The 14,197-nt window shown below is 42.9% G+C and overlaps 1 protein-coding gene across 1 annotated transcript in view; it reads right to left on the bottom strand.

Annotated features, from left to right (window-relative positions):
* Window positions 1–14,197, bottom strand: part of prss12 (serine protease 12) — a 224,670-nt gene that overhangs the window by 160,945 nt on the left and 49,528 nt on the right. The gene's annotated exons all lie outside the window — the stretch shown is intronic.

The following is a 14,197-nucleotide window of genomic DNA, read 5'->3' as shown; positions in this document are numbered from 1 at the left end:
AGATCTGTTCGAAATCTATCCCATTTAGCACAGTGTTCGTGCCACACAACACGATGGATGGTATCCTCAATGTGAAGATGGGATTTTATCTCCACAAGGACTGTGTGGTGGTCACTCCTACTAATACTGTCATGGACAGATGCATCTGCGGCAGGCAAATTAGTGAGGACAAGCATATTTTTCCCTCTTGCTGGTTCCCTCATTACATGCCGCAGACCCAGTCGAGCAGCTATATCCTTTAGGACTCAGCCAGCTCGGTCAGTAGTGGTGCTACTAAGCCAATCTTGGTGATAGGCATTGAAGTCCCCCACCCAGAGTACATTTTGCACCCTTGCCACCCTCAGTGCATTGTTAAAACTTCCTTAATAATAGATTCCAGCATTTTGCCGATGACTGAAAGTCAGGCTATCTGGCCTGTAGTTCCCTGTTTTCTCTCTCCCTCCTTTCTTGAATAGCGGGGCTACAGTTGTTAACTTCCAATTCACTGGGACTGTTTCCCTTGCTGAATAGTTCTGCAGGTCCCTGGTCAGGATCCAGTATGCTCCTGGGGACAGTACAAATGCAGTAGTTTGCAAATGACTACACAGAAACCAAGAGGAAACTGAAGCATTAAAAGTACCTGACGGTTTGCTCTCAACTGCTCAGCTATGTAGAACTATTTCAATCTATGAACTGAATCTGCCCAAGGGCAACAGCGCATTGTCATGGGCAACTAGCATTGGATATATAAGGAACTCTCATACACAGTTCTAGTCACGGTGGTGATGAACACATCATCAGATGGAGACAAAAATGTTTGTTTTCATCTGAAGTTAGGGAACTCTCATTCCCAACAGTATAGAGTTACACAAGACAGTTCTAACATTTTTCAATTGGGCATGATCTTAGTGAACAGCACACAGAGAAATTCATTAAATGTTCTTCTGAGACTACTTTACGATTCCAGTAAGTTGAACCTATCCAGAACACCATTGAGGAATTGCCACACCTGGTTTTATTCCTAGCTATCCAGTTGCAGCCAAAGAATTAGCAGCAACAGCTTCTCTTCCTGCTCCCACACCATTACATATGAACATACATACGAGCATATGAATATACGAATTAGGAGCAGGAGTAGGCCATTCTGTCCCTTGAGCCTGCTCCACCATTTGATAAGCTCATGGCTGATCTGAATGTGGCCTCAAATCCACTTTCCTGTCTGCCTCCCATAAAAACCTGACTCCCTTGTCTATCACAAATCTAACTTAGCCTTAAATACATTCAATGACCCAGCCTCTACTACCCTTTAAGGAAGTGAATTCAACGGTCTCACAACCCTCAGAGAGGAAAAATATTCTCCTCATCTCAGTCTTAAATTGGAGACCCCTTATTTTTAAACTGTCCCCTAGTTCTAGACTCCCCCACAAGGGGAAACATCCTCTCAGCAGCCACCCTGTCAAGTCCCCTCAGGATCTTTTATGTTTCAATAAGATCACTTCTCATTCTGCTAAACTCCAATGGGTATAGGCCCAAACTGCTCAACCTTTCCTCATAAGATAACCTCTTCATCCCAGGAATCAGTTGAGTGAGCCTTCTCCGAACTGCTTCCATCGCAATTTTATCCTTTCTTAAGTAAGGAGATCAAAACTGTACACAGTACTCCAGATGTGGTCTCACTAAGGCCCTGCAGAGCTATAGCAAAACCTACCGACGTTTATATTCTATTTCCCTTGCAATAAACAACAACATTCCATTTGCCTTCCTAATCACTTGCTGGATGCTGTATGCTGTACCTGCATACTAACATTTTGTGATTCATGTGCCAGGACACCCAGATCCTTCTGTAATGCAGAGTTTTGCAGTCTCTCTCCATTTAAATATTCTGCTTTTCTATTCTTCCTGCTAAAGTGGACAAGTTCATATTTTCTCACATTATATTCCATCTGCTAAATTTTTGCTCAATCACTTAACCTATCTGTATCCCTTTGCAGACTTTTTGTGTCTTCTTGACAACTTACCTTCTTACCTGCCTTTGTATCAACTGCAAATTTAACTACCATACATTTGGTCCCTTCATCCAAGTCATTGATGTAGATTGAAAATAGTTGAGGCCCCAGCAATGATTCTGTGGCACTCCACTGGTCACATCCTGCCAACCCAAAAATGACCCATTTGTCCCTACACTCTACTTCCTCTTCGCTAAACTATCTTTTATCCATGCTAATATGCTACCCCCTACACCATGAACGCTTTTTTTGTGTAGTAGCCTTTGACGTGGCAGCTTATTGAATGCCATTTGGAAATCCAAGTACACCACATCTTCAGGTTCCCATTTATCCACCTTGTTAGTTACTTCCTCAAAGAACTATAATAAATTAGTCAAACACGATTTCCCTTTCACAAAACTATGTTGGCTCTGCCCGACCACATTATTATTTTCTAAATGTCCTTCTATCACTTCCTTGATAATGGATTCTAACATTTTCCTTATGACAGATGTTAGGTCTACAGCTTCCTGCTTTCTGCCTCCCTCCTTTCTTGAATAAAGGTGTTACGTTAGCTATTTTCCAATCCACTGGGACCTTTCCAGAATCTAGGGAATTTTGGAAGATCACAACTAATGCATCTACTATCTCTGCAGCCACTTCTTTTAAGACCCTAGAATTTGGGCTATCAAGTCCTGGACACTTGTCAGCCTTTAGCTGTAATAGTTTTCCCAGTATTTTTTCCCCTGGTGATTGTGATAGTTTTAAGTTCTTCCTTTCCTTTTACCTCTTGTTTTTCACATATCTTTGGGATGTTTTATGTGTCTTCTACAGTGAAGATGGACACAAAATACCTATTCAATTCATCCACCATTTCCTTATTACCCATTATTAATTCCCCAGGCTCACTCTCTTGAGGACCGACGCTCACTTGAGTTACTCTTTTCCTTGGTAAATACTTTTCGAAACTCTATCTGTTTTTATATTTCTAGCTAGCTTTCTCTCATATTCTAATTTCTTCCTTTTTTTTAGTCATTCTTTGCTGCTGTCTAAAATCTGTCCAATCTTCGAATCTACCAGTAATCTTTGCAGAATTGGACGCTTTTTCTTTCAATTTGATATTATCTTTAATTTCCTGAGTTAGTCAGGATGGTGCATCCTTCTCCTAGAGTCTTTCTTTCTCACTGGAATATATCTTTGCTGAGAGTTACGAAATATCTCCTTAAATGTCTGCCACTGCTTCTCTACTGTCCTATCTTTTACCTAATTTCCCAGTTCACTTTTGCCAACGCTGTCTTCATACCCTTGTAATTGACTTTATTTAAGCTTAAAACGCTAGTCTTAGACCCACACTTCTCACCCTCAAACTGAACGTGAAATTCTATCATGTTATGATCACTGTTGTCCCCACGGCACTAGTATGGTGCCATCATGTAGCATCAACCTTACTTTCGACAGCTTCATTTTTGGATTGCCATGTTGAGCCACTTCGCACAGGTCTGTGAAGGTCATGCTGTTGCATGACGCACCGGTATCTATCTGACACTTTATGTTGACTTGATGTTCTCCTTCTATAGCCATCATTCCAACAGTCACAAACTATTTATTACCTATCGATCTGACTGAACCAACCTGTTCTATGGTGTATAGTGATTCGTCAGAGTCTTCAGCTGATATCCCTCCAGTGGTCATCTGTACCTGCTTGTTGTGCTCCCTTCTAGCCAAACACTTGTGTGCAAAATGATTTAGCTTCTTGCACTGCTTTCCCCACGCTGGACATGCCTTCTTTTCCTTTGTATGATGTTCTCCGCAGTATTTGCATCCTGCCCTTTGTCCGTGATCTTACTGCCCTTTCAGCCTGGAATGTCTATCAGTATAATGCAAGGCCTGGTCTGTTCTGCCATGAATATGCTCTAGCTGCTGATTTACAACCTCAGCTCTTCTGCACATGTTGATTGCTTTCCTGAGAGTACATTTCTCCTCTCAATAGACATGCTCTCACTGCAGGATCTCTTATGCTTAAAACAATCCTGTCTTTAATTAGAGCATCTTTCAGTTGCGCAAATTTACAGGATTCTGTGATCTGTGTTAATGCAGTCACATATTGATCAATGGACTCCTTTTCACCTTGTACCCATTATACCATTAATAGGTTAGGTTCACTTGGGGTTCAAAGCATGGCTGCAAGGCTTTCAAAATTTCTGCTGTCCGTTTTCTTTGTTCTTCGGAGAGACTTAGGGTGGAACGCAGTTTGTAATAGTCTCTCCCAACAGTGACAAAAGTGTAACTACTCGGAGCTGCTCTGGTTTGTTAATTAAATCTGTCACAATTTTGTAATTTTGCATTGCAAATGGAAAAATTTCCAGTTTGCTTCATATCACCTTTCATTTTGACCAGCGCTGGGAGAGGAAGATTTGTAGCCATTGTGTCTTATCCAGTGCTTTCAGCACTTCTTTGTTCCTTTTCTGGGGCTTTTTGCAGCTTTCAGCAGCTCTGAACATTCCTGTGTTCGTCTTTTAGCAGCTGTGCTTTTATACAGCTCTTCAACACTCAATCTCAGCTCCATGCTGACACCATGTTACGAGGACACAGGACAACAGTCTTGCTTGTACTGTGTCTTTATTGAACTGCCTGCTGATGCGCATGGTAGAGGTCACATGACCACAGCAAGCCAGGAGTCACATTAGTACAGTGTTGCATTTCTATTCCCAGCACAACCTATGGCTTTCCTATGATGTCACTGTTCACTTTTCTTCAAATTCAGGGCTGGCTGGACTCCTACGCTCCTCTCTGCTCCTGTCCCATAATGTATGTGGTGTAGCCGCGATCCTTGGACTTTATTTATCTGCTCCCTGGGCTGTGTTCCTCCCGCAGGTCTGCTCCTCTCTGCTCCTCTCCCTGAAGGTATGTGGTGTGGCGCAATACTCAGACCTTATTTATCTACTTCCCGGTCTGTGTTTCTCCTGCAGGTCCGCTGCTCTCTCCTCTCCTGGAAGGTAAGTGGTGTACTTCTGAAGTCCCCCAAGGATCAATCCTACCCCTCTCCTGTTTCTCATCTGCATGCTGTCCCTCAGTGACATCATCTGAAAACACAAAGTTAGTTCCACATGTATGCTGATGGCACCCAGCTCTACCTCACCTCACCTCTCTTGACCCCTCCATTGACTCTGATTTGCCATGCTACTTGTCCAACATTTAGTACTGGATGAGTAGAAATTTCCTTCAACTAAATATTGGGAAGATCAAAGCCATTGTCTATGGAGCCTGCCACAAACTCTGTTCCCTTGTCACCAACTCCCTCCCTCTCCTTGGCCACTGCCTGAGGCTGATCCAGACCATTTGTAACTTTGCTGTCCTATTTGACCCTGTTTGAGCTTCTGAACCCACATTTGCTCCATCACTAAGACCTCCTTTCACATTGCTCATTGCACATCTCCATCCCTGCCTCAACTCATCTACTGCTGAAACTCTTATCCATGTCTTTGTTACCTCTGGATTTGACTATTTCAATGTTCTCCTGGTCAGCCTCCCAACTTCCACCCTCAATAAATCTGAGCTCAACCAAAACTCTGCTGCCTGTATTCTAGTCCTAATTAACCTACACCCCTCTGCTCGCTGACATACATTTTTTCACTGTCCGGCAACATATCAATTTAAAAATTCTCCTCCTTGTTTTCAAATCCCTCAATAGTCATGTCTCTCTCTTCCTCTTCAATCTCCTCCTGCCCTACAACTCTCCTAGACCCCTGTGCTTCTCCAATCCTGGCCTTTTGTGCATCCCTGATTTTAATCACTCCACCACTGGCAATTGTGCCTTCAACTGCCTGGATCCTTAGCTCTGTAGTTTCCTCCCTAAACCACTCTGCATTTCTACCTCTCTTTCCTCCTTTAAGATGCTCCTTGAAACCTACTTTTCATCTGCCCTAATATTTCCTTATGTCGCTCGGTGTCAAATTTTGTTTGATAACACTCCTGCGAAGCACCTTGGGATGACTTGCTATGTCAAAGGCACTATATAAATGCAGATTGTTGATGTTGCAAATTAGAATGCCATCCAATGTAAATTGCTAATGCATCTAGTTCAATGCCCTGTGTTTTTAGAATAATATTTTGTCTGTATATTCACAAATGGCTCTATGGGATGTGATGAGAAAGCTTGTGGCATATACTAATTGAAACATATCTCACAGTGGCGCAGTGGTTAGCACCGCAGCCTCACAGCTCCAGTGACCGGGGTTCGATTCTGGGTACTGCCTGTGTGGAGTTTGCAAGTTCTCCCTGTGTCTGCGTGGGTTTCCTCCGGGTGCTCTGGTTTCCTCCCACATACCAAAGACTTGCAGGTTGATAGGTAAATTGGCCATTATAAATTGCCCCTACTATTGGTAGGGAAATATAGGGACAGGTGGGGATGTGGTAGTAATATGGAATTAGTGTAGGATTAGTATAAATGGGTGGTTGATGGTCGGCACAGACTCGGTGGGCTGAAGGGCTTGTTTCAGTGCTGTATCTCTAAATAAAATATAAATAAATAAAGTATCTATTTATTATATTAAAAGATTGTGTATGCAAATATTTCTGGTTCACAAACTTCACTTCCTGTCCTCACAAGTTTTGTTCACCCATTTATTGAAATCAAAAATCTAAAATGTTTATGTAACTAATTATAATGAGAACTCCCTACGTAAACAGGTGCCAGCTGCAGCCACAAGTTGGCATTATATCTCCACTGTTTCCTGTGTCAATGTATATTATGAAGGGACATGTGCACTGTTTTCTTCAAATTTTCAAACAAAGAATGCAGTTATGCTTCAAAGACCAAATAATTGTAAAACCAGAAAAACAGGCTGTAAAAATAATAATAGCAGTTGAAAATGAGGGATTACACAGAATCAACACCTCTGGACTATCCAATGAGGACCAGAAAGATCCCGCATAGTTATGGAAAGTGCGAGAAGATCAACTCCTATTAAGAGTGAATTTTAGAATTCACCACCTGGAATTGATGTCCTACAGGCAACAGCCACAGGAATCAATAGACCAGTTCATCAGTAGATGTCGTAGTAAAGGCAACGAATGGGACTTCTCAGAAACTGAGCTGTCAGACCGGATAATGGAGCTAGTGATTGTATCAACACCCATTGAAGCATTTCAGAAAGACTGCCTGGGGAAAAAGAAATGTCACAGCATCGATGCACTGCTAGAAGATGGCAGGAAATACGAAGACTTTGTAGCTGGACAACAGCACCTGCAAACACTAGGTGCAGCCAACAGTCATGGCACCACAACCAGGTCGAAAAGAGCAAGCAAGCTGTGTGGTAAGTACAGTCTGTCCCACTCACAGTGAAATTGCCCTACATTTCAGGACCCGTTCAAGGCGTGCGGTGCAAAAGGGCACTGGGCCCGCCTATGCAAGAAATCTGGCTCAAAAGACGTGGCCTGAAGCCGCAGCAGGACACAGACAAACAGACGACAGGCGTAGCAACAGGGCAATAGCAGCAAGGAGAATGCCAGAGACCTGTATAAACGCAAGCCGATAGATAAAGTACACAGAGAAATAGACCTAAGACAAGACTCAACGAGGAGTAATTCTTAGCCAGAAGACGAACAGGCGTTTCACATTGTAAACCTGACACATTACAACTGGAAGCTTTCGCCACTATTAACATCATGTGCCCAAAGAAAGCTGGCAAATATCCTACCAATCCGAATACTCAAAGATACATACCAGAGTCATTGGAAATCAATGATACAACCAACAACTGCCAGGTTATCTGCATACAACGGGTCACCCATTCCTTGCAGTGGCACACTAACAATGCAATGCAGATATGGCAAGAGCATGGAAACCACAAACATTCTACCTTGTAGACACGAGCGGACCAGCAGTGGCAGGCCTACCAGTGTGTAAGAACCTCAACATCATAACCATCCATGAGGTCACCAAGGTACCCATTACAGCAAGGTCAGTCCATGACCTAAAACAAATGTATTGGATAGGTTCGACGCCATAGGAGATTTCAAAGGTGATGCTGTACTGAACCTCAGAGAGGATGCAATTCCGTCAATTGACCCCCCCCTTAAAAATTGCAGCGGTACATACAAGAAAAGCTTAAATGCAAGTTAAATGATATGGAACATAAAGGCATCATCTGTCGTGTGCATCATCGCACAGACTGGTGCAGCTCAATCACATACGTACTGAAGAAGGATGAAGCAATCAGGGTATGTCTAGATCCACGGCGTCTAAACCTCTCCCTAAAGAGATGCCTGCACAAGATTCTGACATTAGAGGTATTGAATCCTAAGTTCACAGGAGACCAATTCTTGTCCAAGTCAGATGCTAAACATGGATATTGGTCGGTACACCTAGCTAAGGAATTCCAAGAATTCACCACCTTCAAGACACCATTTCGAAGATAGTACTTCCTGAGACTACCCTTCAGCTTATCTGTCAGTCAAGATCTGTTTCACAGCAGCATTTGGACAGGATTACAGAAAATATGCCTGGTTACATACGCATTGACAATGACCTTATGGTAATGGGCAAAACCAAAGAAGAACATGGTCAAAATCTTCATTCACTGATAGCAGTAGCTCATCATGAAGGGCTCATTTTTAACAGTAAGAAATGCCAGGTGAATGTGAGTCAGATCAATTTCTTTGGCTCCATCTATTCAGGTCGTGAAATCCAAATGATCCAAGCAAAGTCGAAGATGTAAGGCAGATGCCTACCCCACAAGACAAGGAAGACCTCCAGAGATGTCTTGGATTTTTGGCACCATACATTCCAAATTTTTCTGACAAAGCATCATCACTGAGAGAGCTCCTAAAGAAAGACATACATATGTATGGCAGGAGGACAATCAGCATATGTCTGAGTCTCTCAAACAGCATTGTCAGCAGAAACCTGTATCCTGCAGTACTACAACACAAGGAAGAAGACAATCCTGGAAGTTGACGCCTCACAGAAAGGGCTAGGATTGTGCATCCTGCAGGATGGCAAAGCAATTGCATTTGGGTCCAAATGTTTATCCTCAACACAGTCCAATTACTCAAACACAGAGCATGAAACACTTGCTCTGGTGTTTGGGATCACAAGGTTCCACACCTACCTGTTCGGTAAGCAGTTCACGGTGGAAACTGACCACAAACCGCTGGAGATGATCTGGTGCAAACCATTGACAAGTGCACCACCTCGACGACAGCGACTCTTAGTGAAAGTACAGGGGTACAACCTCTACGTGTGCTACAAACCGGGTACTAAAATGGTCACCTCGGATATGCCAAGCAGATTGCCAAACCGGGCAAGAATGAAGACGTTCCACTCGATCTACAAGTAGACAGTATGGACATCAAGGTGGAAGATGTGCTCAAAATCAATTTATTGCATTTTGGTCAGCACAAATGTGACCAACTATAATCAGAAATAGCAAATGACCCACAACTGAAGGCACTCTGGAGAGTCATCACATAAGCCTGGCCTGACATTGTAAAAGAGGTGTCAGAAACCCTCAGATGCTTTTGGTCTTACAGAGAGAACTTGGTATCTTGAGAATCATTACCTTCGAGGGAAAACAAGTGATTGCGCCCAAAGCTCTCTGACAGGACATCTTGGTCATAACTTTACTAAGGCCATATGGGCACAGAGCAAAGGAGACAACTGGCATGAGACACTGTTTATTGGCCTGGGATCAATAATGACATCGAAAGGTTGGTGAGGATGTGTGAGGCATGCCAGAGCCACCAGCCACAACAATGCAAAGAACCTCCTCACCCTCACGAGATTCTGTCAGTCCCTTGGTCCAAAGCCACCACTGACTTGTTTTCCGTTAATGGAGACGACTTTATCTTAGTCACTCATTATTTCTCCAAATTTCCAATTGTCAGACAGGTAAAAGACACTTCAAGCGCCGTTGTCGCAGACATGTTGGGCTGAATTTTATAAGTGCGCCGCATTTCACGGTGGCGCGCTCTCATCTCAGAAGTCCGCTTGCGCGGATGCGTCGTCGCTGAGCCCCCGTGATATTTCGTGTGGGGCCCATTTAAATGGAGGGGGTGGAGCCTCAAGCCCTTCAATCTCATTTCAATAACTAAAGGTGCCGCTTCACCAGAAACTGCCAAACACTTTTATTTCAACCTAGATTCCCCTCTCCCACACCCCGCACCCCACTGAGTTCTCATGTATTACAGTGACATATCCCCCCAATAAAGCACCTTTTCATTTTTTGAACTTCCCCCGTAACTTCAGAACCTTTCACTCTCAACCGAAGGCACACAAGTTGCAGCCAGATGCCGTAATATCGTGTTGGACGGTTGCCGGGACAAGGTAAATATATGTAAATTTATTTACATTGATTTTACTATTTAAATGAAGGCCCCGTTGCTTGCCGGCAGGGGGCTGGACCGAGCCCTCGCCGTCGCTGGTAAATGCAGTGGGGCCTTCTCAGCTTTGGATGTGTTGGCGGGCCGCTCCCACAAGTATTTTATAGGCCTCCCGCCATGACCCCCGATGTTGAGGGGCTGTTAAAATTCAGCCCATTGCGTTCCATTTTCAGTCTATTCGGTGCACCGGAAGAAATCATTTCAGACAATGGGCCACAGTATGGGTAAACCTCTCCAAGATGCAGGTGACACTGTTCGAAAAACAGGGGAGAATGAAGTTAGTGCATGATCGACATGCAGGGGCGGAACTACCTCAGCTACACGTATACATAAGGTCAGGGTCATACACCTCACAATGAGAACATGGCTACTTGCAGAGGTATCCAAAATTTGCAGTGAGCCGAGGTCCTACGAGATTACAACACCTAGCGGAGCGGTGTTGAGAAGGAACCGTAGCCAACTAAGAGAAGTGTGCAATACCCCAATTGCATGCAGCAAGCACGAAAGAACGCACTCCGACGATAAGGTTGTGATGGAATAATAGGGCAACAACCAACACGCTGACAACATGCCTGCAAACCCAAAACAGCCAAGGATGACATCCCTAGAAGGTTATACCATAACCAGATCAGGAACAGTTGTCAAACCACCGAAACGATATATGGAAAATTAAGCTTCTGCAGGTTTTAAGTTCATAATCTCTATATATAAGGAAATAATGTTGATGTTATCTAATTTTGTGTTTTTTTACTTTTAGCATACAAAACTTATCTTTGGAAAGAAGGGAGATGTTGTTTGATTGCCTTTAAGCGTGATGTCCCTTTAAGATCTTAGTATGCTATTGAGCCAAGTACCAGGACACAGTCATGTGACTACAAGCCAGCATCACTCTGCAACTGTAACACCCAGAGTAAGGTTCTGTAAATAGTTAGCTCTGTCCTGTATATAATAGTCTAGCTGTAAATAAACTTGTTTGAGATCTTCAACCAACTGGTCTCCACACATTTCATTTACATTGCATCAAAATAAAATAACTCATTACATGTGCCACCACAAGAGATCTGCTAGTAGTGCATAAATAACAAAAACCCTTATACTGAATCTATGTTTGATGCCTTGGGGGTTATTTTGGCCAAAGGGTGAAAGCTGATGCTAAATAGGTGCAGTACTATTAAGACATACCTGTTTGAAAGTATGGTTTTAGTAAACAATTTTGGTCCTAATTGTTGATTACCATAATTTGAATTTGCTTGCAAGTGCTAAACCAGAAATCTACACTGAGGTGTCGAACAGACCTAATTTTTGTAGAGCAGTGGGCTCCTCGCACCCACTTCTACTGAAGGTGTGGAGTACTCTGGCTGACAGACAGTGGCAGGTTTCTAGATGATTGAGGGATTAAGGGAGAGGGCACACAGGTTTTTGGATGTGGCACTGATGTCCTGGTGGTGGCGGTTCAGAGGAGGAGGGATTTCCTGTACCTGCAGGGCGGAAGGATTCCACCTCACTCTCCTCACCATCCTCACCCTTCTGCCCCTCTCTCCTGTTGCAGCTAGTGCTGCTCTGCCTGGCCTCATGTTCTCCCTCCCATTCCTCATCCAGACCAGGGGGGAGCCTTAGCAACATGCCCATGATGAACCATGCCCTTTCTCCTAGTGACTCCTATAAGGTGTCTAAAATGTGAAGTAGCACAGCACTTACTTTTTATCGGTGAAATCCTCAGAGAATTTGCGGAATAAATGTTGATGGAGCATTGCTGAAATCTTGACAAATGTGTTTAAATATGGATGCAGAGATTCTCCCTTTACTGCAGAGATTGTCCCTTTCCGTCACTCCCTTTGCGGGAGTGGTGTGTATGGGACTCTAGGCGGATGCTTTTGATGCAGAGCACATATCAAGCAGGCAGCAATCTTGACACCTCCCTGACGTAGCTCACCAGAGGCCCGAACCATTTTTACATTCAGGTCTTATTTAAACAGAAGCAGTGAGTTGTCAGCAGTAAATGAGTGCCGGAAACTCAGCAGCTCTTCCATGGAGCCAAACTGGCAGTAGACTGTTAAAGGGGTAGGTCAGGCTGATTGAGGGTGGGGATTGGCGGTTTTCTGGAAGGCAATGGAGGGCAGGATTAGGAGGATTTTTGTGAAGGCACAAGATAAGCAATTCTCCTACTCTCAAAAAATCCTTCATAAAACATTTTGTTGCCTTTGCTGAGCGGCCTCCAGCAGTCCCTTTAAGGGATGCTGGCTTGCCCATTTACTGCTCAGGGTTTGTGGGCAGGACATGGCCACTGTGCATTTTTGTCTGAGAATGCTATCAGGGTTCTTTGTCATAGGATCCTGATTACCATCTAGTCAGTGCAATGTTGGCCATCTATTATGGGGCACACTCGAAAATGACTTCAGGCAGGAAGACAGTGATAAGTCCTTTCTAGAGATTTTGGTCTCACTGCCACCCCAATCCCATCAGAAAATGGAGCGGCATAGTAGCCAAAGTCGTTCCCTGGAAATCAGTGCTCTCTCACACCATTCGAAAAATGTTCGCCATGTCAAACTGATGGTTGCCATATGCCTGGACCATAAATTATTTACCATTGACTGAATAGTAAACCAGATAATCTGTGATGCATTTAGGTTCTTGAAAATAAGTAATCCAGAAATTCACATTCACCTCTAAACTCGTACACATATGCCTGGCTCAAAAATACTTCCGAAAATGAACATACTATAAACGAAAAAGAATATTCAGTAGCCAATGAGTTAAGGTTGTACAGATGGGGTGACATTTCAGATAGCAGATCTCAGACATCAGGCTATAGTACATAGGCAGCACAGATGTGATAATATATCATCTTCTAAATGTCTACACTTTGAATAATTACCAGGCGTGCTGTGTGCTGCAGGAACAAATGTTCTGTTCTAACACAAAGGGCATCCAGTCTCCAAATCATTATTCATTTCTGGTGAGTAAAATAAGCCGATTGTATTTGAAAAGTTAATGGGCTGAATATTTGAAATTCTTCTGCTGATATGAACCCCATACCACACATATCTTGTAGTTTAGGATGCAACACTGCAGCATGTCCTAACTGTGATGGGTCAGTCAGTTACTGGTCAGTGTAATGATATGTGAACTGGAAATGTGAATTTCAGTGCAGATTTTGCAGAACCAGTTTCAGTAACACCATCAGAATCTGTGTCTAAAATTTAAAAGAATCAACCAATTCATCATTGTAAGGGATAATCTCTTTTTTTCTTGTATTGTATTGTATTGTATTGTATTGTATTGCCATTTTTCCAAGATTTTTTCTCATGGCTGCCATATAACACTCGACTGTTTCGATTGCATGAAATAGCATGTTTGAAAGTAATTTGACACAAATTTTCACTGACCCCTTCCAAGAAATCAGGGCAAGTAAATTGTGCAATGGCAAAAAACACTGAATTTCTTGCAAAACTGCTAAAACACCTAATTTACCAGAAGAAAGGACTATTCCAGACATCACTGACAAGCAGCCTCTAAGTTTTTTTTGGACTGGTTACTTAAAATAAAAACATGCTGAATAGTGAGAAAGAATACATAAGAAAACATTACAGGGAAAATTGTACAATACATAGGATAATATGGGAGCAACATACTGTATTCCAACTGTATGAATGGCCATTGCACTAATTCTATTCAATGTACAAACTTCCATATATATGTTTTAATTACCATTTCTATTACTATGTGTGTTCTGGTACTTCCAAGTTCATACTAAATGTAAATAGCAGTTTTGATGAGGCAATATTCAGTGACTTTGTACTGAATCCTCCTTGCACCTTTCATTATAATCAAGTAGCAGTAGTGGAATCATA

Source organism: Heterodontus francisci, chromosome 1, assembly GCF_036365525.1.
Source record: "Heterodontus francisci isolate sHetFra1 chromosome 1, sHetFra1.hap1, whole genome shotgun sequence".
NCBI lineage: Eukaryota > Metazoa > Chordata > Chondrichthyes > Heterodontiformes > Heterodontidae > Heterodontus > Heterodontus francisci.
This window is presented reverse-complemented; position numbering and strand designations above follow the sequence as displayed.